Source organism: Bufo bufo, chromosome 5 (genome assembly GCF_905171765.1).
Source record: "Bufo bufo chromosome 5, aBufBuf1.1, whole genome shotgun sequence".
Taxonomy (NCBI): Eukaryota; Metazoa; Chordata; class Amphibia; order Anura; family Bufonidae; genus Bufo; species Bufo bufo.
The window spans coordinates 6,750,751-6,775,582 of record NC_053393.1 but is presented as its reverse complement, the minus strand read 5'-3'; positions in this window follow the sequence as shown (position 1 = coordinate 6,775,582).

Here is a 24,832-nt window from a genome sequence, read left to right as displayed (position 1 = left end):
TGGATGGCACTGTTATGGGGGATCTGTGGATGGCACTGTTATGGGGGATCTGTGGATGGCACTGTTATGGGGGATCTGTGGATGGCACTGTTATGGGGGATCTGTGGATGGCACTGTTATGGGGATTTGTGGATGGCACTGTTATGGGGATCTGTGGATGGTACTGCTATGGGGTGGGATATCTGTGGATGGCATTGTTATGGGGATCTGTGGATGGCACTGTTATGGGGGATCTGTGGATGGCACTGTTATGGGGGATCTGTGGATGGCACTGTTATGGGGATTTGTGGATGGCACTGTTATGGGGATCTGTGGATGGTACTGCTATGGGGTGGGATATCTGTGGATGGCATTGTTATGGGGATCTGTGGATGGCACTGTTATGGGGGATCTGTGGATGGCACTGTTATGGGGGATCTGTGGATGGCACTGTTATGGGGATTTGTGGATGGCACTGTTATGGGGATCTGTGGATGGTACTGCTATGGGGTGGGATATCTGTGGATGGCATTGTTATGGGGTGGGGGGATCTGAGGATGGCATTGTTATTTGGTGGGGGATCTGTGGATGGTGCTGTTATAGGGGATCTGTGGATGGAACTGTTATGGGGAGGATCTGTGGATGACACTGCTATATGTCATCCACAGATCCCCCTCATAACAGTGTCCCCCAATACACCGGGCCCCGCCGCTCACCGAAGTGTTTATAAACGTGAATCCTTATCCTGTTATTAAGTTGAACTAACGCTGCCCTCTCCCATGTTCCCCTGTATCCCCCTGTATCCCCACAGCACTTACTTAAGCTTCCATAGCAGGCAGAGCGGACGGCACCAGTAACGTCACTCACTGACGTCGCGCGTCTGCTCCGCCTGCTTCATTCATAAAGTGGGCGGAGCAGGCGCTCTACGTCAGTGAGTGACGTTACTGCTGCCGTCTGCTCTGCCTGCTATGGAAGCTTAAGTAAGTGCTGTGGGGATACAGGGGGATACAGGGGAACATGGGAGAGGGCAGCGTTAGTTCAACTTAATAACAGGATAAGGATTCACGTTTATAAATACTTTGGTGAGCGGCGGGGCCCGGTGTAAGAGTACAGTGACTGCACCGGGCCCCGCCCATAGTTACGGACTCCAGCCCCTCCTCTCTCCCGATGCTGCATCTTTGCCGGGCCGCAAAAATATTCATTGCGGGAAAAAAAAAAAGTATTCTATTTATGTATCGGGGCAGGGTATCGGCGGCTGAGTACCGCCGAGAAAACTCGGAATCGGTCCCGATACCGATACTAGTATCGGTATCGGGACAACCCTAGTTAACAGCCAAACAAAACTCATTATTTATGGCCCTGATTCTGTAGTTAACAGAAACACCCCATATGTGGTCGTAAACCGCTGTACGGGCACACGGCAGGGCGCAGAAGGAAAGGAATGCCATACGGTTTTTGGAAGGCAGATTTTGCTGGACTGGTTTTTTGACACCATGTCCCATTTGAAGCCCCCTGATGCACCCCTAGAGTAGAAACTCCAAAAAAGTGACTCCATTTTAGAAACTACGGGATAGGGTGGCAGTTTTGCTGGTACTAGTTTAGGGTACATATCATATGATTTTTGGTTGCTCTATATTACACTTTTTGTGCAGCAAGGTAACAAGAAATAGCTTTTTTGGCACTTTTTTTTTTAATTTTATTTACAACATTCATCTGACAGGTTTTATCATGTGGTAATTTTATAGAGCAGGTTGTCACGGACGCGGCGATACCTAATATGTATACTATTTTTTTTATTTATGTAAGTTTTATACAATAACTTCATTTTTAAAACCCAAAAAATTTTTTAGTGTCTCCATAGTCTAAGAGCCATAGTTTTTTCAGTTTTTGGGCAATTATCTTGAGTAGGGTCTCATTTTTTGCGAGATGAGATGACGGTTTGATTGGCACTATTTTGGGGTGCATATGACTTTTTGATCGCTCGCTATTACACTTTTTGTGACATAAGATGGCAAAAAATGGCTTTTTTTACACCGTTTTGTTTTTATTTTTTTACGGTGGTCATCTGAGGGGTTAGGTCATGTGATATTTTTATAGAGCCGGTCGATACGGACGCGGCGATACCTAATATGTATACTTTTTTTTTATTTATGTAAGTTTTACACAATGATTTCATTTTTGAAACAAAAAAAATCATGTTTTAGTGTTTCCATAGTCTAAGAGCCATAGTTTTTTCAGTTTTTGGGCGATTATCTTGGGTAGAGTCTCATTTTTTGCGGGATGAGATAACGGTTTGATTGGTACTATTTTGGCGTACATGCAACTTTTTTGATCACTTTTATTACCTTTTTTGCGAAGTAAGGTGGGCAAAATTTCAATTTTCTCATAGTTTTATTTTTTTATTTTTATGGCGTTCACCGTGCGGGGAAAGTAACATGACCGTTTTATAGATCAGGTCGTTACGGACGCGGCGATACCTAATATGTGTAGTGTATTTTATTTTTTTAATTTTTATTCAGTGATAAATGTTTTTTTTTTTATCTTAACTTTTTTCACTTTTTTTTACATTTTTGTGACCCAGACCCACTTGGTTCTTGAAGATCCAGTGGGTCTGATGTCTGTATAATACAGTACAGTACAATATATATTGTTCTGTACTGTATTTTACTTACACTGAACAGATCTATGCTTTTAGCACAGATCTGTTCAGCACCATGGACAGCAGGACGCCTGAGCAGGCGTCCTGTTGCCATGGGAACCTTCCCCGTCTGCTCAGAACTTCGCAGACGGGGAAAAGGGTGAGCACAGGGCTGAGGGGGGCTCTCTGGGGGCTCTCTCCCTCTCCATCGGGGGGTTGCAAAGGCACAGCAGCCCCCCGATGGAGAGGGAGGGAGCTCCCTGACTGATGACAGTTAACTTTTTCCATACAGCGGTCCGTACGGACCGCGGTATGGAAAGGGTTAAACGGCTGACATCTACACAGATGTCAGCCGTTTATACCAGGGTGCCAGCAATGTGCTGGCACCCTGGTATAACCACTAGAAGCCAACGATCATTCATGGGGAGGCGGGCGGGGGATCGCGACAAAATAATGATTTTAGGCACTCAAAAAGGTCAGGGCCCGCGGGGATCAGAAACTGCAAAAAGCGCAGCAAACCGCAGGTCTGAATTGACCTGCGGTTTGCTACGATCGCCGATACGGGGGGGTCAAATGACCCCCCCCCCCTGCATTGTTACGGGATGCCGGCTGAATGATTTCAGCCGAAATCCCGTTCCGATTAACCCCTGGGGCGCCGGAATACAGATTTTAAGTCAGGACGTACCGGTACGTCCTGGGTCCTAAAGGACTCGGGAAATAGGGCGTACCGGTACGTCCTGGGTCCTTAAGGGGTTAAAAAGGCTTCATGGAGTACGGGAGTGACCTGTGACACTATATCTGTCTGGGCACTCAGTCCAAAAACACGGACCCTAATTAAATACACGTAAAAAAATTTTTTTACAGCGAGCTGATTTTACTGGTGTACTGATTTCCGTAAAGTATCTAAACGAGGCATACAATTTAATTAAGATGTAACGAGCATACAAAATATAAAATTTTCTTAGACTTAATAAAGTGCACAAAACCATATTAATATTTATCGAAAAAATGGTGTAAAAACTATGAAACTGTCAACAAAGAACGTACAACACACAACATTAATATAAAACATGAACACTATAAAGTAATTAATCTACATAAAAAGCATTAACTTAACTACTAAGTCCATAACCCTAAAGTCTAAAGAACTATTATTAGTCCTAACTAAACCAATATATAATGAATTAACATAGTAACATAGTACATAAGGCCGAAAAAAGACATTTGTCCATCCAGTTCGGCCTGTTATCCTGCAGGTTGATCCAGAGGAAGGCAAAAAAAAAAAAAACTGTGAGGTAGAAGCCAATTTTCACCTCTTTAGGGGAATAAAAAATTATTTCCCAACTCCAATCAGGCGATAACAATATCTCCCTGGATCAACGACCCTGGATCTCTCTAGTAGCTGTAGCCTGTAATATTATTACGCTCCAGAAATACATCCAGGCCCCTCTTGAACTCTTTTAATAAACTCACCATCACCACCTCCTCAGGCAGAGAGCTCCATAGTCTCACTGCTCTTACCGTAAAGAATCCTCTTCTATGTTTGTGTACAAACCTTCTTTCCTCCAGACGCAGAGGATGTCCCCTCGTCACAGTCACAGTCCTGGGGATAAATAGCTGATGGGATAGATCTCTGCACTGACCCCTGATATATTTATACATATTAATTAGATCTCCCCTCAGTCGTCTTTTTTCTAAAGTGAATAACCCTAATTTTGATAATCTTTCAGGGTCCTGTAGTTGCCCCATTCCAGTTATTACTTTAGTTGCCCTCCTCTGGACCCTCTCCAGCTCTGCTATGTCTGCCTTGTTCACAGGAGCCCAGAACTGTACACAGTCCTCCATGTGTGGTCTGACTAGTGATTTGTAAAGTGGTAGGACTATGTTCTCATCACGGGCATCTATGCCCCTTTTGATGCAACCCATTACCTTATTGGCCTTGGCAGCAGCTGCCTGACACTGTTTTTTGCAGCTTAGTTTGCTCTTTATTAAAATTCCTAGGTCCTTTTCCATGTCAGTGTTACCCAGTGTTTTACCATTTAGTATGTACGGGTGACTTGCATTATTCCTTCCCATGTGCAATACCTTCCATTTGTCAGTGTTAAACCTCATCTGCCACTTATCTGCCCAAGCCTCCAATCTATCCAGATCCCTCTGTAGTATATACAGTATACTGTCCTCTGTAGTGTATATACGGTATACTGTCCTCTGTAGTATATATACAGTATACTGTCCTCTGTAGTGTATATACAGTATACTGTCCTCTGTAGTATATATACAGTATACTGTCCTCTGTAGTGTATATACAGTATACTGTCCTCTGTAGTATATATACAGTATACTGTCCTCTGTAGTATATATACAGTACACTGTCCTCTGTAGTATATATACAGTATACTGTCCTCTGTAGTGTATATACAGTATACTGCCCTCTGTAGTATATATACAGTATACTGTCCTCTGTAGTATATATACAGTATACTGTCCTCTGTAGTATATATACAGTATACTGTCCTCTGTAGTATATATATAGTATACTGTCCTCTTCAGTGTTAATTACTTTACACAGTTTAGTGTCATCTGTGAAAATGTATATTTTATTGTGCAAGCCTTCTACAAGATCATTAATAAATATATTGAAGAGATTAGGGCCCAATACTGACCCCTGAGGTACCCCACTAGTGACAGTGACCCCTCCAGTACTGACCCCCTGAGGTACCCCACTAGTGACAGTGACCCCTCCAGTACTGACCCCTGAGGTACCCCATAGTGACAGTGACCCCTCCAGTACTGACCCCTGAGGTATTCCACTAGTGACAGTGACCCCTCCAGTACTGACCCCTGAGGTACTCCACTAGTGACAGTGACCCAATCTGAATGTGTACCGTTAATAACCACCCTCTGTTTTCTATCCCTCAGCCAGTTACTTACCCACATACAGACGTTTTCTCCCAGTCCGAGCATTCTCATTTTATATACTAACCTTTTATGTGGTACAGTGTCAAATGCTTTGGAGAAGTCCAGATATACGACATCCATTGTTTCGCCGCTGTCAAGTCTAGAACTTACCTCCTCATAGAAACTCATTAAATTAGTCTGACATGACCGATCCCTCAGGAAGCCATGCTGATATGGCGTTATTTGCTTATTTCCGTTGAGATGCTCTAAGATAGCATCTCTCAGAAAACCTTCAAACAGTTTACCCACAACAGATGTTAGACTTACCGGCCTATAGTTTCCAGGCTCTGTTTTTGGACCCTTTTTGAATATTGGCACCACATTTGCTATGCGCCAATCCTGTGGGACATTCCCTGTCAGTATAGAGTCTGCAAATATCAGAAATAAGGGTCTGGCTATAACATAACTTAATTCCCTTAGGATACGGGGGGTGTATGCCATCCGGTCCTGGCGATTTGTCTATTTTAATCTTTTTAAGTCGAAGATGTACTTCTTCCTGGGTCAGACAGGACTTTATCTGCTTTATACACCAAACAATGATTGTCTTTTAAAGTACATTTAAAATTTATATTTCCTTTACTTTAACAGCGATAAACAACTTCATGAAAGAAATGAAAATTGTGCAGCGGGAGCAGTGCGAATGCATGAAGAAGTTGAGGGCGCAGCACATGAGAAGGATGAGGGAGCAGAAGCTCCAATACTCCCATGAGATGACCATAGCGGAGGAGGCCAACCAAAAGGCCATGGATGAACTGTTCCAAAAGTTAAAAGAAATTAAAAAAATGACCTTATTTTTTTTTTCATTTGTTTTTTGGGGGGGGCTTTAGTTATTTATGTTCTTAATATTTTTCTTTATTTAAAGATTGTTTCATAAAACTTTATTGTTCTATAAAATTTGTTGTGTTTTGTTTTATTGTAACCAATGGGGTTACAGTACGGACTATTTAGTCTGGGCCAAAGTAATAATTCATTATCATTACATACAGCAGCCGCCGTTACATGGAAACAGGGTAATAGACATGGCGCCGCTTATGGTCGCACCACTTATTCACTATGACTATTTTCTTGTGCCGGTGGTCATGCGTGTGCCACAATTCAAACCGAATACTGCGGACTGTGGCGCTCTTAGCAGCACGCGTGACGGGACCAGGTCCAATCATAGACCTTGTACAACATGCATACATGTAGTCAAAAACGTTGAAAATGCAAGTATTAGTACTTAATGTGATCATGTCATCAAAATAAATAAAAAATTATGGCTATAAATGGAAAAAATTTGATTTTAGGTTACCGTTATAACATTACATTGTATTTAAATTGAATGTGTGTGGGGTATGAGCAATGGGGTATTGGCCAATGGCCATCTGAGGAGAGGTGTACCTGTGTAGTGAGGTAACGGTACGGTATGGGGTGTACAGCTGGTTCGCCTCTACGTGGTGCACCCTGGGTTATGGTAAATGAACCAGCGAATACTGAAATACTGGAGGTCAATCATTACTTCTCATAAACTGGGTGTAAGTGAGGAGGTGGGGGGGGGGCATGAAGGAGGGGGGTTTAAGGTGGTGGAGGGTTTAAGGGGGAAGGTGGGGTTGGATGTGGGTTTTATAGCCTCGGATATACAGTGTGTAGCACGTAAATAGAGGTGCGATGTGCATATGAGAGATATTTGTCTGCTATCCATACATACATGTTACAGACATTGTAGTGAGATGTAACCACTGTAATTTGCGCCATAATCATTTACCGCTTCACACCCAATGACGTAAATATACTTCATCCAGCAGAGTAATTAAACATGGATCAATCCTTATGCGGGCGCCGTGGCCGCCTGCTTTGTGTGGCTGCATAAACCCACGGCTAATGTCCGTGACCGTCAGTAATACCGATGGTGGACATTTAACCCATAAGATGTAGTGGTCACTTGTTAACTATAACAATACAAGCAATACGAATATTTTAGCAATAGTGTTGGATTCGAAATGCAACTAATTTTTATTGCATTGCAATTCCAGCTTTGGACATTTTGCTATAGGTGGTATTGGTAGAATTACCAACTAATAAAACAAATATAGTACTGTATGTCAGAATAGTGCATTATAAAAGTTGGATTCACAATGTGGTTAATAATAATAGGAAATATTATCACATTGTGATTACAAATTAGCACTGCTAGATTCAATATCAGTTAAGTTCATTAATTCTAGAGTCATTCCATTAGAGACCCAGCAGCAGCCTCAAGTTGAAATCGCAATGCGATTAATATAACTCGAAGTAATCGCATGGCGATTTCAACTTAGCACTGCTATATTCCATATTCGTTAATTCTAGCCTAATATGTAATATAGAAGTACTAAGTTGAAATCGCAATTCGATTAATTCAAGTTATAATAATCGAATTGCGATTTCAACTTGGAGCTGGTTTACTATGGTTGGTTTGGTAGAATATGGCGAATGTATTCGTCATATTCCTCATAAAGAAGTATTCTCCATCTTCGTTTTAGCTACCTATTCGTCAACTTCGCTAATTCTAGCAATCATTTCAAATAGGAAAGTTGACTATAGAGACAGGTAAGTTTAATTCGCTATGCGATTATATTACTGCTTTTTTAAATAAATTGAATAATTATAATACTTGATAATTATAATTATTCTATTTATAAAAAAAATATATATATATATATAATCGCATAGCGAATTAAACACAGATGTCTCTATTGTCAATTTTCCAATTTGATTGCTAGAATTAGCGAAGTTGATGAATATGGAGCTAAAACGAAGATGGAGAATACTTTGTTATCTTCGTTTTGAGGAATATGACGAATACATTCGCCATATTCGCTAATTCTAACAAGCCAACCATAGTAAACAAGGTTGAAATCGCAATTCGATTATTATAACTTTAATTAATCGAATTGCGATTTCAACATAATTCTCAAATCCGACAGTACATTCTAGTATGGAGACGTTCCCATGGTGATGGGGACGCTCCATGAGCACGGAAGTCGGCAGAAGCGGCAACGGGCACTGACTGGAGCAGTCTGGAATCTTAAGGACAGGTAAGAACAACTTTAAGGAAGTGGGAAAGAAAGAAATATAACAAAAAAAAAAAAAATACAAATATTCGAAATATCAAATTTTTAGCACTATATTCGAAATATTCGCGAATGAGCGAAGTGGCGATATTCGCTAAAAAAATCGCTATTCGAATACTCGCGCTCAACACTACTGGCGATGATGGGAGAAGATGTGGCACAGGAGGAGGAGGAGGAGGAGGAAGAGGGATCATTTCATAGCCTTTCAGGCCAGTCATTCCTAAGTGGCTCCGAGGGTGGGTTCCTGCACCCACAAACCCAAGGTACACAATTGTCCAGCCAGGGCACAGTCCTGGGGGATGAGGAGGAGGAGGATGAGGAGGAGGAGGAACCATGTTCACAGCAGGGTTGCACCCATACCAGCCATGGCCATCACTGGTGCGTGGATGGGGGGATACAGAGGACACAGACGATACACCTCCCACAGAGGACAGCTTCTCGTTGCCTCTGGGCAGCCTGGCACACATGAGCGATTACATGCTGCAGTGTCTCCGCAACGACCGCCGAGTTGCCCACATTCTAACTTGTGCTGATTACTGGGAGGCCACGCTGCTGGATCCCCATTACAAGGACAACGTACCGTCCTTAATTCCATCACTGGAGCGTGATCGTAAGATGCGCGAGTACAAGCACACGCTGGTAGACGCGCTGCTGGTGGCATTCCCACCTGACAGCTGGGGCACAGTGGAAGCACAAGTCGAAGGCAGAGGACGTGAAAGAGGTCGCCAACGCAGCTGGGGCACCGCCAGCACCTCAGAAGGCAGGGTTAGCATGGCCGAAATGTGGAAAAGCTTTGTCAGCACGGCACAACAACCAGAACCACCAGCTGATATGGAACGTCTTAGCAGGAGGCAGCATTTCCCCAACATGGTGGAGCAGTATGTGTGCACACACCTACACGTACTGAATGACGAGTCTGCCCCCTTCAACATCTGGGTCTCCAAATTGGGCACATGGCCTGAGCTTGCCCTTTACGCCTTGGAGGTGCTGGCCTGCCCTGCAGCCAGTGTATTATCTGAACGTTTAGCACGGCAGGGGGCGTCATCACAGACAAGCACAGCCGCCTGTTCACAGCCAATGTGGACAAGCTCACGTTCATTAAAATGATTCAGGCATGGATCCCTCAGGACTTGTCCGTACCTTGTGCAGAATAGACATGTATACCGGCACTAACCTGCCATTGTTATACTGCAGCACAATTACTCATGTTTGTATTTTGGATATTTCACACTCTTTTGGAGTGTACCTTAATTTTACAAAACACAAAAACCTGTGTTGGCTATCTCCTCCACCGCCGCTTCCACCTACTCAGCTACGTCAACCGCCTCCTCAAACTCCTACTCCATATGGAACTCCACCTCATAAATCCATTTATTTATTTTTGTACGTGTTTTATTTTATATCATTTCACTACTTTGTCATTTACATTTTCTGGTGGAATTCACCAATCTTTGGGTGTGAAGTACCACTGCTATACCTAGTAGACAGGTTAAACAATAGAAAAATTGGTCTCTTACATTTTATGTTGAAATTCACTAATTTTTGGGTGTGATGTACCACTGCTCTACCTAGAAGGCCGGTTAAAAAAATAAAATAAAATTGTCATTAACAGTTTCGGGTGAAATTTACAAATTTTTGGGTGTATAGTACCACTGCTATACCTAGTAGGCCGGTTAACAAAACATATATATTTGTCAGTTACATTTTCAGTTGAAATTCAACAATTTTGGGGTATGAAGTACCACTGCTATACCTAGTAGATGGGTTAAACAATAAAAAAAATTGTCTCTTACATTTTATGGTGAAATTCACAAATTTTTGGGTGTGATGTACCACTGCTATACCTAGTAGGCCGGTTAACAAAAAAAATATATATATATTTGACAGTTAAATTTTCTGCTGAAATTCAGCATTTTTTTGATGTGAAGTACCACTGCTATACCTAGTAGACAGGTAAAAAAAAAAAAAAAAATTGGCAGTTACATTTTATAGTGAAATTCAGCATTTTTATGGTGTGATGTACCACTGATATACCTATTAGACCGGAAAAGGAAAAAAAAAAAAAACATTTATCAGTTACATTTTAGGGTCAAATTCACCATTTTTTGGATGTAATATACCCCTCCTCTACCTAGTTGACAGCTTAATAAATTTCAATAATTTTTATTTTACTTTTTTGGGTGACAATAAACAATTGTTTTCTGTCATAGACCCCTGCTCTACCAAGTAGACAGGTTAATTAATTTCTGTAATTTTTCTGTTACATTCTTGGGTTGACATTATACAATTTTAGATGTGAATAAACCCCTGCTCTGCATAGGTGGCAAGGAATAAAATTTCTGAAATGTTTCTTTAATTGATGCGCGCCACCTCCTTTGATTAAATGCTTAAACTTAATTAAGTTGTACCACATTTAAGCTTCAATACTTTGTCCCACATTTCCGCTATACTCTTTTGGCCAACATTTGCGCCTCAATAGCTTTTCCCGCAATTCCGCTTGACTCTTTTGGCCCCTATTTGGGCTTCTGTAATTTTTCCCACATTTGCGCCTCAATAACTTTTCCCACATTTTTTGTTGATCCCAAATTTTTTAAAGAAATTTATCTCACTTAACTTTGGTCTCTTTTTCTCACGCTCCCTCTCCGGCCTAGACCCCTGATTCCCCGCCTCCCGTAATCACCATGGTAGGCGCATAAAAGAACATCGAAAAATAATAGAGCAGATATCAAATTGGATCGTGAACATCACAGGGACGTGCAACATGGTGGGGCAGTAAGTGTGCACACGCCTACACGAACTGACTGACAGGGGTCAGCCCCTGCAACTTCTGGGTCTCCAAATTTGGCACATGACCTGAGCTTGCCCTTTAAACCTTGGAGGTGCTGGCCTGCCCTGCAGCCGGTGTATTGTCTGAACGTGTGTTTAGCACGACTGGAGGGTTATATTTCCCAATGTTTTGGGGTGTACCCTAATTTAAAAAAATAAAAATAAATTTAAAACCAAAAAGCAGTGTAGGCTACCTCCTCCTCCTCCACCGCCACTTCCACCTACACCGCCACATCCACCGCCTCCTCAACCTCCTTCTCCATATGGACCTGGTCCACCTAGATCAAGATTATTTTTTTTTATTTTTACGTATTTTATGTTATTTTAAGTCATTTCCCTATCCACATTTGTTTGCAGAGCACTTGCCATGCTCTTAACCACATTTTGATGCCATTTACAGCCCTCTAGCCCTTCCCATGACATTTTTACAGCCATTTTAGTGCTCGGGTCCCGATTGAATTCAATGGGGTTCGGGTTCGGGGTCAAGTTCAGGTCCCGAACTCGAACTTTTTTCCGAAGTTCGGCCGAACCCGTCGAACCCGAACATCCAGGTGTCCGCTCAACTCTAGAAATAAGTCTAGAGAGTCAGGGTCTTAACCAATGTGCTTCATTACTGGAGGAATTCAGTTTCAAAACAATATAGGTGAGGCACAGGACTGGCTTCTCAAGTCTCCTCCCTGGCAAAAGAACGGTTTGATGCTGAGGAAAGGAAGGAGCTAGCTGTTCCTCTATCTCTCTCAGAAGGTTGGTACCCTGGTCAAAGTAGTCTGGAAGAGTCTTCCCCTCCGAGCACTGGTCTCTGACTGCAGAACACTAGGGTCTCTGACTGCTCTCCTTATATAACATTTCTAGCCGAACTAAGACCTTCCAGTGTAAGAGGTGGAGAAACTCGGCACAAATAGATACATTGTTACACTTTCGGTCTGTCATAGAGCTTCAATGTAACTCAATAGCAAAGACACAGCTGTTTTTCTAGACGCAAACAAGTTTCCAGACATAACAACAGAACCTAAACCAGACATTCAAAAGGTCAGACTGTCTGGGTTTGGTGGTAAACAATGTCTAGCTTTTTCCCTTCAAAACATGCTCTTATTTAAACCCTATGGAAGCTGTGGAAAATTACCAGCTTCTTATTATTAGCTAGAAAGTCTCAAAAGTCTCTCAGTATCCATTAACCCTTTCCACAGAGCCTCACAAATACAGTGCAAATAAACAGGATATTGTGCAAGAAATTAAGCGCTTAGTGAACATTAATTAATTTTACTTAATTGTCATGTATTCTTCATTTTTAAGTTTTATGCTTAAAATTCTTGGGCTAATATAACATACATCTATGAAGAGCATACATTTTAGTAAATATAGTTTGTTTTGTTCTCTTGAAGGAAGTTAGATAAAACAAATAGGGAACTGCTCAGACACAGACATTATGAAATATAGGGCGTGGAGGGGGCACCCAAGTGTAATGTTTAGATGTATTTTTCCATACCATTATGCTTCTGATTGGTTGCTTTAATAAATACTTGTGATTGGACATAAAACAATTGATGGCTATAGGGGGTGGTTAGACCCACAATGTACAACTAATAAAATTGACTCTACAGACGTTGCCCGGCAGAGAATCCTTTAACCATAAAAGTGTCTTGGTCTTTGATTCTCAGGTTGACAGCATCCCCTGGCACATGGGGAAACTTAATAACCAATTTGATTCCCACAGACAAGCGAGGTGTAGTTCCCTAATTTGGGACTTGTCATGAATTGCAGCGACAATATATATTATCCTGATGACATATCATTGCTATTAGATCATGTGGTAAAGGAGGAAAAAGAGATGGCAGAAGAAGGGATCTTTGACCTGTAGGGCAGGAAAGCTCTGGGGTTGGAGAAGTAGGTTCTCAACTGGCGAGTGGGGCTTTCTTCATCTGTCACTCCGGGAATGCCCCATGACTAGAGTTGAGCGGACACCTGGATGTTCAGGTTCGATGGGTTCGGCCGAACTTCAGAAAAAAGTTTGAGTTCGGGACCCGAACTCGAACTGAACTTGACCCCGAACCCGAACCCCATTGAAGTCAATGGGGACCCGAACTTTTGAGCACTGAAATGGCTGTAAAAATGTCATGGAAAGGGCTAGAGGGCTGCAAATGGCGTCAAAATGTGGTTAAGAGCATGGCAAGTGCTCTGCAAACAAATGTGGATAGGGAAATGACTTAAAATAACATAAAATACGTACAAATAAAAAATAATAATCTTGATCTAGGAGGACCAGATCCATATGGAGAAGGAGGTTGAGGAGGCGGTGGATGTGGCGGTGTAGGTGGAAGTGGTGGAGGAGGAGGAGGAGGTAGCCTACACTGCTTTTTGGTTTTAAATTTATTTTTATTTTTTTAAATTAGTGTACACCCCAAAACAATAATTGGGAAATATTACCCTCCAGTCATGCTAAACACACGCTCAGACAATACACCGGCTGCAGGGCAGGCCAGCACTTCCAATGCGTAAAGGGCAAGCTCAGGCCATCTGCCCAATTTGGAGACCCAGAAGTTGCAGGGGCTGACCCCTGTCAGTTAGTTCGTGTAGGCGTGTCCACACTTACTGCTCCACCTACCATGTCGCATGTCCCCGTGATGTTCACGATCCAATTTGATATCTGCTCTATCAACTTTCGATGTTCTTTTATGCGCCTACCATGGTGATTACGGGAGGCGGGGAATCAGGGTTCCAGGCCAGAGAGGGAGCGTGAGAAAAAGAGACCAAATTTAAGGGAGATAAATTTATTTAAAAAATTTGGGATCAAGAAGAAATGTGGGAAAAGTTATTGAGGCGCAAATGTGGGACAAATTAAAGAAGCCCAAATGTGGGCCAAAAGAGTCAAGCGGAATTGTGGGAAAAGCTATTGAGGCGCAAATGTTGGACAAAAGAGTATAGCGGAAATGTGGCACAAAGTATTGAAGCTTAAATGTGTTACAACTTAATTAAGTTTAAGCATTGAATGAAAGGAGGTGGCGCACATCAATTAAAGAAGCATTTCAGAAATTTTATTCCCTGTCACCTATGCAGAGCAGGGGTTTATTCACGACTAAAATTGTATAAGGTCAACCCAATAATTTAACAGAAAAATTACAGAAATTAATTAACCTGTCTACTTGGTAGAGCAGGGGTCTATGACAGAAAACAATTGTTTATTGTCACCCGAAAATGTAAAATAAAAATTATTGAAATTTATTAAGCTGTCAACTAGGTAGAGGAGGGGTATATTACTCCCAAAAATTGGTGAATTTGACCCCAAAATGTAACTGACAAATGTTTTTTTTTTTTTTTGTTACCGGTCTAATAGGTATAGCAGTGGTACTTCACACCAAAAAATTGCTGAATTTCACCAGAAAATGTAACTGAAAAATGTATTTATTTTTGTTAACCGGCCTACTAGGTATAGCAGTGGAACTATACACCCAAAAATTGGTGAATTTCACCAAAAATGTTAATGACAATTTTTTTTTAACCGTCATTTTACGTATAACAGTGCCACTATACACCCAAAAATTGGTGAATTTCACCTAAAAATGTCAATGATAATTTTATTTATATTTTTTAACCGACCTATTAGGTAGAGCAGTGGTACATCACACCCAAAAATTTGTGAATTTCACCATGAAATGTAAGAGACCAATTTTTTTATTGTTTAACCGGCCTACTAGGTATAGCAGTGGTACTTCACACCCAAAAATTGGTGAATTTCACCAGAAAATGTTAATGACAATTTTTTTTTTAACCGTCATTTTACGTATAACAGTGCCATTATACACCTAGAAATTGGTGAATTTCACCTAAAAATGTCAATGATAATTTTATTTATATTTTTTAACCGACCTATTAGGTAGAGCAGTGGTACATCACACCCAAAAATTAGTGAATTTCACCATGAAATGTAAGAGACCAATTTTTTATTGTTTAACCCGTCTACTAGGTATAGCAGTAGTACTATACACCCAAAAATTGGTGAATTTCACCAGAAAATGTAAATGATAAAGTAGTGAAATGATATAAAATAAAACACGTACAAATAAAAAAAATGGATTTATGAGGTGGAGTTCCATATGGAGTAGGAGTTTGAGGAGGCAGTGGACGTAGCTGAGTAGGTGGAAACGGTGGTGGAGGAGGACGAGATAGCCAACACAGGTTTTTGGTTTTGATTACATTTTTTAGAATTAAGGTACACTCCAAAAGAATGTGAAATATCCAAAATACAAACATGAGAAATTGCGCTGCAGTATAACAATGACAGGTTAGTGCCGGTATTCATGTCTATTCTGGACAAGGTACGGACAAGTCCTGAGGGATCCATGCCTGGTTCATTTTAATGAACGTGAGCTTGTCCACTTTGGCTGTGAACAGGCGACTGCGCTTGTCTGTGATGACGCCCCCTGCCGTGCTAAACGTTCAGATAATACACTGGCTGCAGGGCAGGCCAGCACCTCCAAGGCATAAAGGGCAAGCTAAGGCCATGTGCCCAATTTGGAGACCCAGAAGTTGAAGGGGCAGACCAGTCATTCAGTACGTGTAGGTGTGTGCACACATACTGCTCCACCATGTTGATGAAATGCTGCCTCCTGCTAAGACATTTCATATCAGCTGGTGGTGCTGGTTGTTGTGGCGTGCTGACAAAGCTTTTTCACATTTCGGCCATGCTAACCCTGCCTTCTGAGGTGCTGGCGGTGCCCCAGCTGCGTTGGCGACCTCTTCCTCGTCCTCTGCCTTCGCCTTGTGCTTCCACCGTGCCTCCGCTGTCAGGTGGGAATGCCACCAACATGCGCTTGTACTCGCGCATCTTACGATCACGCTCAAGTGATGGAATTAAGGACGGTACGTTGTCCTTGTAATAGGGATCCAGCAACTTGGTCACCCAGTAATCAGCACAAGTTAGAATGTGGGCAACTCGGCGGTCGTTGCGGAGACACTGCAGCATGTAATCGCTCATGTGTGCCAGGCTGCCCAGAGGCAATGAAAAGCTGTCCTCTGTGGGAGGTGTATCGTCTGTGTCATCTGTATCCCCCCCATCCACGCACCACTGATGGCCATGAGCTGGTCTGGGTGCCACCCTGCTGTGAACATGGTTCCTCCTCCTCCATCTCCTCCTCCTCCTCCTCCTTATCCTCCAGTACTGTGCCCTGGCTGGACAATTGTGTACCTTGGGTTTGTGGGTGCAGGAACCCACCCTCGGAGCCACTTGGGAATGACTGGCCGGAAACCCTACGAAATGATCCATCTTCCTCCTCCTCCTCCTCCTCCTGTGCCACATTCTCTTCCATCATCACCAGCAGGTTTTTTCAAGAAGGCATAGAAGTGGGATAGTAACGCTGAGAACGGCGTTATGAGCACTGGCCATGTTGGTGGAGTACTCGAAACAGCGCAACAAGGAAAACAAGTCTCTCATGGAGGCCCAGTCATTGGTGGTGAAGTGGTGCTGTTCCGCCGAGCGTCTCACCCGTGCGTGCTTCAGCTGAAACTCCACTATCACCTGCTGCTGCTCGCACAGTCTGGCCAGCATGTTCAAGGTGGAGTTCCACCTTGTGGGCACGTCGCATATGAGGCGGTGAGCGGGAAGGCTAAAGTTACGCTGCAGTGCTGACAGGCGAGCAGCAGCAGGGTGAGAACTCCTAAAGCGCGCACAGACGGCCCGCACTTTATGCAGCAGCTCTGACATGTCGGAGTCATTTCTAAGGAATCTCTGCACCACCAAACTGAAGCACCCTACAATCCTCGGTGGTGGAAGGACATGCACCAAACTGCTATCCGCCTCAGGCCCAGCCGCCACTGCATTTACCCAGTGTGCTGTTATGAAGATATAATGGCCCTGACCGTGCTAACTGAACCACGTATCCGTAGTCAGGTGCACCTTGCCACAGATGGCGTTGCGCAGTGCACACCTGATTTTGTTCCCTACTTGGTTGTGCAGGGAAGGGATGGCGCGCCTTGAAAAGTAGTGGCAGCTGGGCACGATGTACTGTGGGACAGCCACCGCCATAAGGCCTTTAAAACTATCCGACTGCACCAGACGGAATGACAGCATTTCAAATGCCAATAATTTAGAAATGCTGGCATTCAGGGCTAGGGATCGCGGGTGGGTAGGGGGGTACTTCCTCTTCCTCTCCAGCGTTTGGGATATGGATAGCTGAACGCTTGGGACATTGTGGAGATGCTTGGTGACCTAGGTGTTGGTGTTGCTGGCAGATCCTCTGTTTGTGGGGTGCCAGGTGCCAGGTGGATGAAGAGGCCGCGACTGCAGCAGAAGAGGAAGCAGGAGGAGCCAGAGACATTTCTTGGTTTTTGAGGTGTCTACTCCTCTGCAGCTCGTGCTTTGCACTTAAATGCCTGGTCATGCAGGTTGTGCTCAGGTTCAGGCTCTGATTGCACAGTGTGCAAACCACTCGTGTCTTGTCGTCGTCACATTGTCTGAAGAACTGCCACGCCAGGGAACTCCTTGGAGCTGGCTTTGGTGTGCTCGGTCCCTTGCTGCAGTGGGCAGTAGCAGACTTACTGTGTAGAGGACGGCCGCTCCGCTTTTGCACCCTGCTCCCTCTTCTGCTGTGCTGGTGGCTCTGTGCGACCACCGCCTCTTCCTCCGAACTACATCGGTCCCTCGCATGACCTTGATTCCATGTGGGGTCGAGGACTACATTGTGCTCCACATCATCTTCCACCCAGTCTTCACCCCTGCCTTCCTTGTCGGTCTGCACTCTTTCGAAAGCCCCAGCAGTTGGCACCTGTGTTTCGTCATCATCAGAGACGTGCTGCGATGGTCCTCCCATGTACTCATCTTGAAAAATAATTGGTTGGGCATCGGTGCACCCAATCTCTTCTACTTCTGGGTCAGGGCTAGTTGGATGGCCCTGGGAAACCCTACTAACAGAGACATCAAAAAGCAGAAGAGACTGCTGCATGACTTGGGACTCAGACTGCTTGGCTGATTTGCAAGGGGGTGTGGTGAAAGACTGATGGACATCGGCTGCAGTTGCCAACTGTAGTCTTTCAGCAGGAGACTGGGTAGGAGACAATGTGAAAGAACTGGATCCACTGTCAGCAACCCAATCTACTAACGCCTGTACTCGTTCAGGCCTCACCATTCATAGAGCAGCATTAGGCCCGACCAAATACCGCTGCAGGTTTTGTTGCCTACTCGTGTAGTGTCCCACTACGTAAAGGTGGGCACTACTAAGAGTTATCTTGCTCCCACCTCCTGTGGGAGAATAGTATTTTGTATTGCATTATAATGCCATGTTAATTCCTGTGTACCAGGCCTGTTAGGGGTGTAGTTTCTCCTCCCAAGCTGTAGAGGGAGCTAGGGAACCCCCTAGTATATATAGTTAGGCCCAGACAGGAAATAGTTAGTGCAGAATAGTCCAGGAGGCTAGTGAGTGCAGTCTAGCCTGCTTGAGGTTCCTGAGCAAAAGAAGCTCAAAAGTTGCATCCAGGGGAAGAGTTTTGCCTCCTGAGAAAATCCCAGTTCCTGTGAATGTTTAGTGCAGAGCCAAGTTTATTCCAGCCAGACAGAGAGCTGAAGGGCAGAAGGATATATTTACAGCAAGGAGACATATACCAGAGGAAGGTTTCTTTACCCAAGGATAAAGCCAGCAATAGGGCCTACGGGCCTTTGAGAAAGACAGACAGGATCTGAGGAAAAGTGCAGCCTGATCTGTAAGTGTTTATTCCCTCTGAGTATCTTGCAAGGACTTTGCCTGCCGTTTTATATAAAGCCTGCCTGTTACTGATATTTTACTTGTGGAACTGCCCAAAGACTGTAAATAGTTGAACTGTTTCAGTAAACAGAAGTTTTGGTTCTCTGCAACTTGTGTTCCTCACTTATTACTACAATAAGTCAGTGTGCCACTGTTACTGACACTGGCGTCACGAACTTAAAGGGATCTTGCCACAGGCACATTAAACCTGCAACACCCAGGGCACCTCACCTACCATCCGGCCTGGTCCCTATACACAGAGTGTGCCCCAGAGGATCCATGTGCCAGCCTCTCCATCACTGCTGTATGCCTGCCCATGGTATATAAAAACTGTGAGTACAAAAGACACCCTCGGTTAGTAACTACCCCTGTGACCTCACCATCGCTCACCCTGCAGAGCTGCGGACTGCATATTTTGGCGTCACGAACAGGATGCGAATATTCCTACGCCACTGTGGAATCTGAACTGTGTGCCGTTATTGCCTATCAAGTAATAAATGCCCTATCCGTTTATTTGAAAATTGTTGGGACAAAGAACTGTGAAAAACTGCGGTGTGAAAACTGTATTTTTGTGGACTGTTTGCTGCATCCTAAGTCACTGTTTGCTGTCAGTGAACGGACAGCCTTATGTTCTGTCCCCACATGAAGGCGAATGAAGGTGTAACTGATAATGGCTTTGTGACTGTACTACCTTCGTATCCAAGCAGTGGAGCAGACCGGACCGGCAGATGCTCAGGTTAGATGGATCCAGACGTAGACACGAGGATGCAATCAAACGTGGGTTTATTTGATCCAGAGCAGTGACATACAGTGATGCAATACAGGAATGCAGTAGATGCTGTCATGTGGATGTCTTTCCTGAGGCTAACTGCTGAGGCTACTGCTGAGGCTACTGCTGGTCAAAAACTGATGCCTTCACAAGCCAAGGTGTGCGTCTCCAGTCACAAAGGAATGCAGCACTGAAAAAGGCTACAGGAAGTGACCAGGCCCAAGGCTGCTAAAACCACGCCCAGAGAAAAAACTTTATAGACAACGAACGAGGCGTGCAGCATACAAATTCCGGCCAGCAGATGGCAGCAGAGAACAATGGATAGAAACAACATAGGTAAAGAAGAAATAATACAGTGCAGAAATTCAATTTGACAGCACACTCCCCGTCTGAAATTCACTTTGGGGATTTCACTATGACGAATGTCCATAAAATATAAACAACCTGTAAAAGAACATGTTAGAATGCAAACATAGATTAGTCCTGTTTTCCAACTTGGAATGGAGAAGATCTGCGAAGCTGTTCTCGATGGGTAATATTAAAATTAGTTTGTTGATTGGTCTTGAGAACGTTTTAAGCTCGCCTTTCCTGAAGATCTTCAACTCCACCTTCCAGGCCTTGCCATCCTTGCTAGGGAAAACCTTTGAAATTAGTCCGATAGGCCAGTCAATCCTTTCGGTTTGTTGCTCTTTCATCAATACAAGGTCTCCTTCCTTCAAGTTTGGTTTGTTGTGTTGCCATTTTCTTCTTCCTTGAAGAATACTGAGGTACTCCTTTCGCCACCTGTTCCAGAAGTAATCTGCTAGGTATTGTACACGTTTCCAGTGTTTTTGGTAGATGTTGGCATGAGTAAAATCTCCACTAGGTATTAGCGTACTCTCCGTTTTTTGGGTAAGTAGAATAGCTGGAGTCAGTATGGCTGGTGTTTCAGGATCCATAGACACTGGCACGAGGGGTCTTAAATTGATAATAGCCGAAACTTCGGCTAGAAGGGTGACTAGAGTCTCATGTGTGAGTCTTGACGAGTTTACATCCATCAGCATAGAATTTAAGATGTTGCGTGAGATGCCGATCATTCTCTCCCAGGAGCCTCCCATGTGGGAACTATGAGGAGGATTGAAAATCCAGGTGCAACCCTTTTCCGCCAACTGATCTTGAATGGACTTGGTGTCGATGTTAAGTTTTCTACAGGAACCGATGAAGTTGCTTCCCTGGTCAGACCTCAATTGTTTTACTGGTCCTCTGATTGCGAAGAACCGTCTTAAGGCATTAATAAAGCTGGAAGTGTCCATAGATTCTATCACCTCTATGTGAACTGCTCGCACACTCATGCAAGTAAATAGTAGAGCCCAACGCTTACTGTTTGCGTGACCGCCGCGGGTCCTGCGTGCGGACACCATCCATGGCCCAAAGACATCTAGGCCAACATAGGTGAAAGGCGGCTCTGTGCATAGTCTATCCGCAGGCAAGTCGGCCATTTGTTGGTGTAGTTGTTTTCCTCTTGCTTTACGACAGTGCACACATTCATGCAGTACTTGGGCCACACGTTTTTTCATACCTATAATCCAAAGGCCTGCAGACCGTAATTTGCCCTCAGTAATTTGTCTGCCATGGTGTTCGGCCCTTTCGTGGTAGTGTCGGATTAGCAAGACGGTGATATGACGTTTGCTGGGAATGATGAGAGGATTTTGTTCTGCAATTCCCAGGTGGGCTTGATTCAAACGACCACCAACTCTCAGCAAGCCAAAACTGTCGATAACTGGATTTAAGTTGGCAAGAGGACTTTTTAAAGGAATCTGCTGTTTGTTGTACAAGCACTTCCATTCTATGTTGAAATTCTCCTTCTGGACGTGATGTATTATAAGGTACTCACTATGAGAGATGTTCTCAGCAGAGAAGGGTTTATGGCAGGCATGCCAACCATGACAATCTTTATCTTGGTGAGTATTATAACATCTTGCAATGTGCACTAACCTTGCAATAGTTCTGACGAGTCTCATCCAGCTGGAGAAACGTTCAAAGCGCTGACAACCGAAGCCGGCGGTTTGCTTAGTTCCAGTGACTAATGCAATAACTTCAGCGCGGATTTCTGGATCATTATCCGGATCCTGGATGTTGAAAACTTCCTGTACACATTCGTCTGCCTCTCCAAGCAGAAACTCTAGACCTGTAAGCCAAGTAGAGTTAGTAAAGGAGCCTATAGACATAGGCCTAGTGGCGTGATCTGCTGGATTAAGTTCAGATGGTACATAGTGCCATTGTTCAGGCTTGGAGGACCTCCTGATTCTCTCTATGCGGTTACTAACGTACACATAAAATCGCTTGGTCCGATTGTGGATGTAACCTAAAACGACCTTACTGTCGGTGTAGTACTGGACTTCAGCTATGTCGACACCCAGTTCTTGTTGTATGAAATCCGCAATCTCCACTGCCAACACAGTCCCACAAAGTTCCAGTTTGGGAATAGTATTATCGGGCTTGGGGGCTAACTTAGCCTTACCAAAGACTAATCCAACGTGGGTTTGGTTGTTGGGTTCTGTCACCTTCAGATAGGCAACCGCTGCGATGGCCTCCGTGGAAGCGTCTGAGAACACGTGGAGTTCTTTCTTTATGCTAGAGGAAAGTGAGGTTTTAATATAGCATCTCGGGATGTGGATCTCATCCAAGGCACACAAAGATCGCTTCCAGGCTTCCCATTTTTGCTCTTTCTCGGAGGGAAGTGGGGTATCCCAATCCTTGACTGTTTCAGAAAACTGTCTCAGTAGAGATTTACCTTGTATGGTGATGGGCGCTACAAATCCCAGCGGATCAAATAGGCTGTTTACTACTGATAGGACGCCTCGCTTTGTGAATGACTTGTCTGCACAACTTATCTGAAAACCGAAGGAGTCAGCCGAGAGATCCCATCTGAGGCCCAAGCTCCTCTGCATAGGTGGACTGTCCAGTCCCAAGTTAATGTCCTTGAATCCTGGTGCATGATCGCCTGATTCGAAGGCCCTCATAACGGCCAGGCTGTTTGAAGCAATTTTGTGTAGTCTAAGTTTAGCTTGGTACAACATACTTTGAGTCCTTTTGAGCAGATCGATAGCCGCTTCTTCAGTCGGTAGTGATTTGAGTCCATCGTCTACGTAGAAGTCCTTTTCTACAAAGTCTCTGGCGTCTTTACCGTACTCGGATTCTCCCTCTAATGCAGTTCGCCGAAGGCCATAAGTTGCCACGGCAGGTGAAGGGCTGTTTCCAAATACGTGTACCCTCATTCGATATTCTGCCATCTCTGCGTTGGTGTCGTTATTCTTGTACCACAGAAACCTGAGGAAATTCCGGTGGTCCTCTCTGACTACGAAACAGTAGAACATCTGTTCAATGTCGGCGGTGATGGCAACGAGCTCTTTTCTGAACCTCATCAGCACTCCAACTAGGTTATTCGTCAGATTAGGACCTGTGAGAAGGACATCATTAAGCGATACACCTTGATGTTTGGCACTTGAGTCGAAAACAACCCTAATTTGATTAGGTTTCCGTGGGTGATACACTCCAAATGAAGGCAAGTACTAGCACTCGTCGTTCTTCCCTAAGGATGGAGCTGGTTCTGCATGGTTGTTGCGGAATATTTTGTCGATAAAGGCAACGATGTGTTCTCTGATCTCAGGCTTACTGTTCATGGTACGCTGAAGAGAGTTAAATCTAGACAGAGCTTGTTCCCTATTGTTCGGGAGTCTCACCCTGGTAGCTCGGAAGGGTAATGGAGAAACCCAGTGATTGGTTTCGTCTTTAAGGAACTCATTGTCCATTATCTTGATAAATTCTCTGTCCTCTACTGACAAAGCTTCTTTATCATCGTCCTTGCTTGTGTGAAAGACCAATCTTCCCAAGTTGTCAGCAAAGAAGGGAGGAATGTCGTCAGGTGGTTGTATGAGGTCTGGAGGCTTCTCTTTCACCTCATAGTGATGAGGGCAAGGCTTAATGCAAGTTGTGCGTCCATCTCCACGCACGTACGTTTTGAATGAGCGGATTCTTGGTTGATCCAAGCATACATTTCCTATGACTACCCATCCCAAGTCCAGTCTCTGGGCGTATGGTGCATAGTCGGGACCATTACACTGTTGACGCACCTTGTGTACCCTTAGATTGTCTCTGCCAAGCAGGAGTAGAATCTCGGCGTTGTTGTCCATAGGTGGGATAACGTTGGCTAGGTGCCTTAGGTGTGGATGGTGAAATGCAGCTTCCGGGGTAGGAATCTCATCCCTATGGTTGGGTATTTGATCGCATTCGATCAGCGTCGGTAGAGGTATTTCCGTATTTCCACTGACGGAACAAGCGATGAATCCTTGTGCCCTCCTGCCGCTAGTCTCTATGCGACCCGAGCAGGTGTTTAAGATGTAGGGTTCTGACGGTCCCTTTATACCAAAGGCTTCAAAGAATTTAGGTCCTGCTAGGGAGCGGTTGCTTTGGTCGTCAATGATGGCATACATTTTTACTGCCTTTTCTGGTAGCCCCTCCGGGTAGACCTTGATTAGGCATATGCGGGCACAACATTTCTCACTCTGGCCCTCCCCACAAACGTCCAAGCATGAGCAGGAAACAGCAGTGGCTGTGTTAGCGTGGTTCTGGGGCTCCCCGCCATGACTTTGAGCAGGACTGGTGGTGACAGCAGCAGGTGAATCTCTTGTGAGTGGAGTTGGGTGCATAGCTGAGGCATGTCTTTCACTATGACACTCCTCACACTTGATAATGGATTTACAGTCCTTAGCCATGTGCTCCAATGAAGCGCAGCACCTGAAGCATACCCCAAGCTCGGTGAGGACTTTCTTGCGCTCCTGTATGGTTTTGGATCTAAATC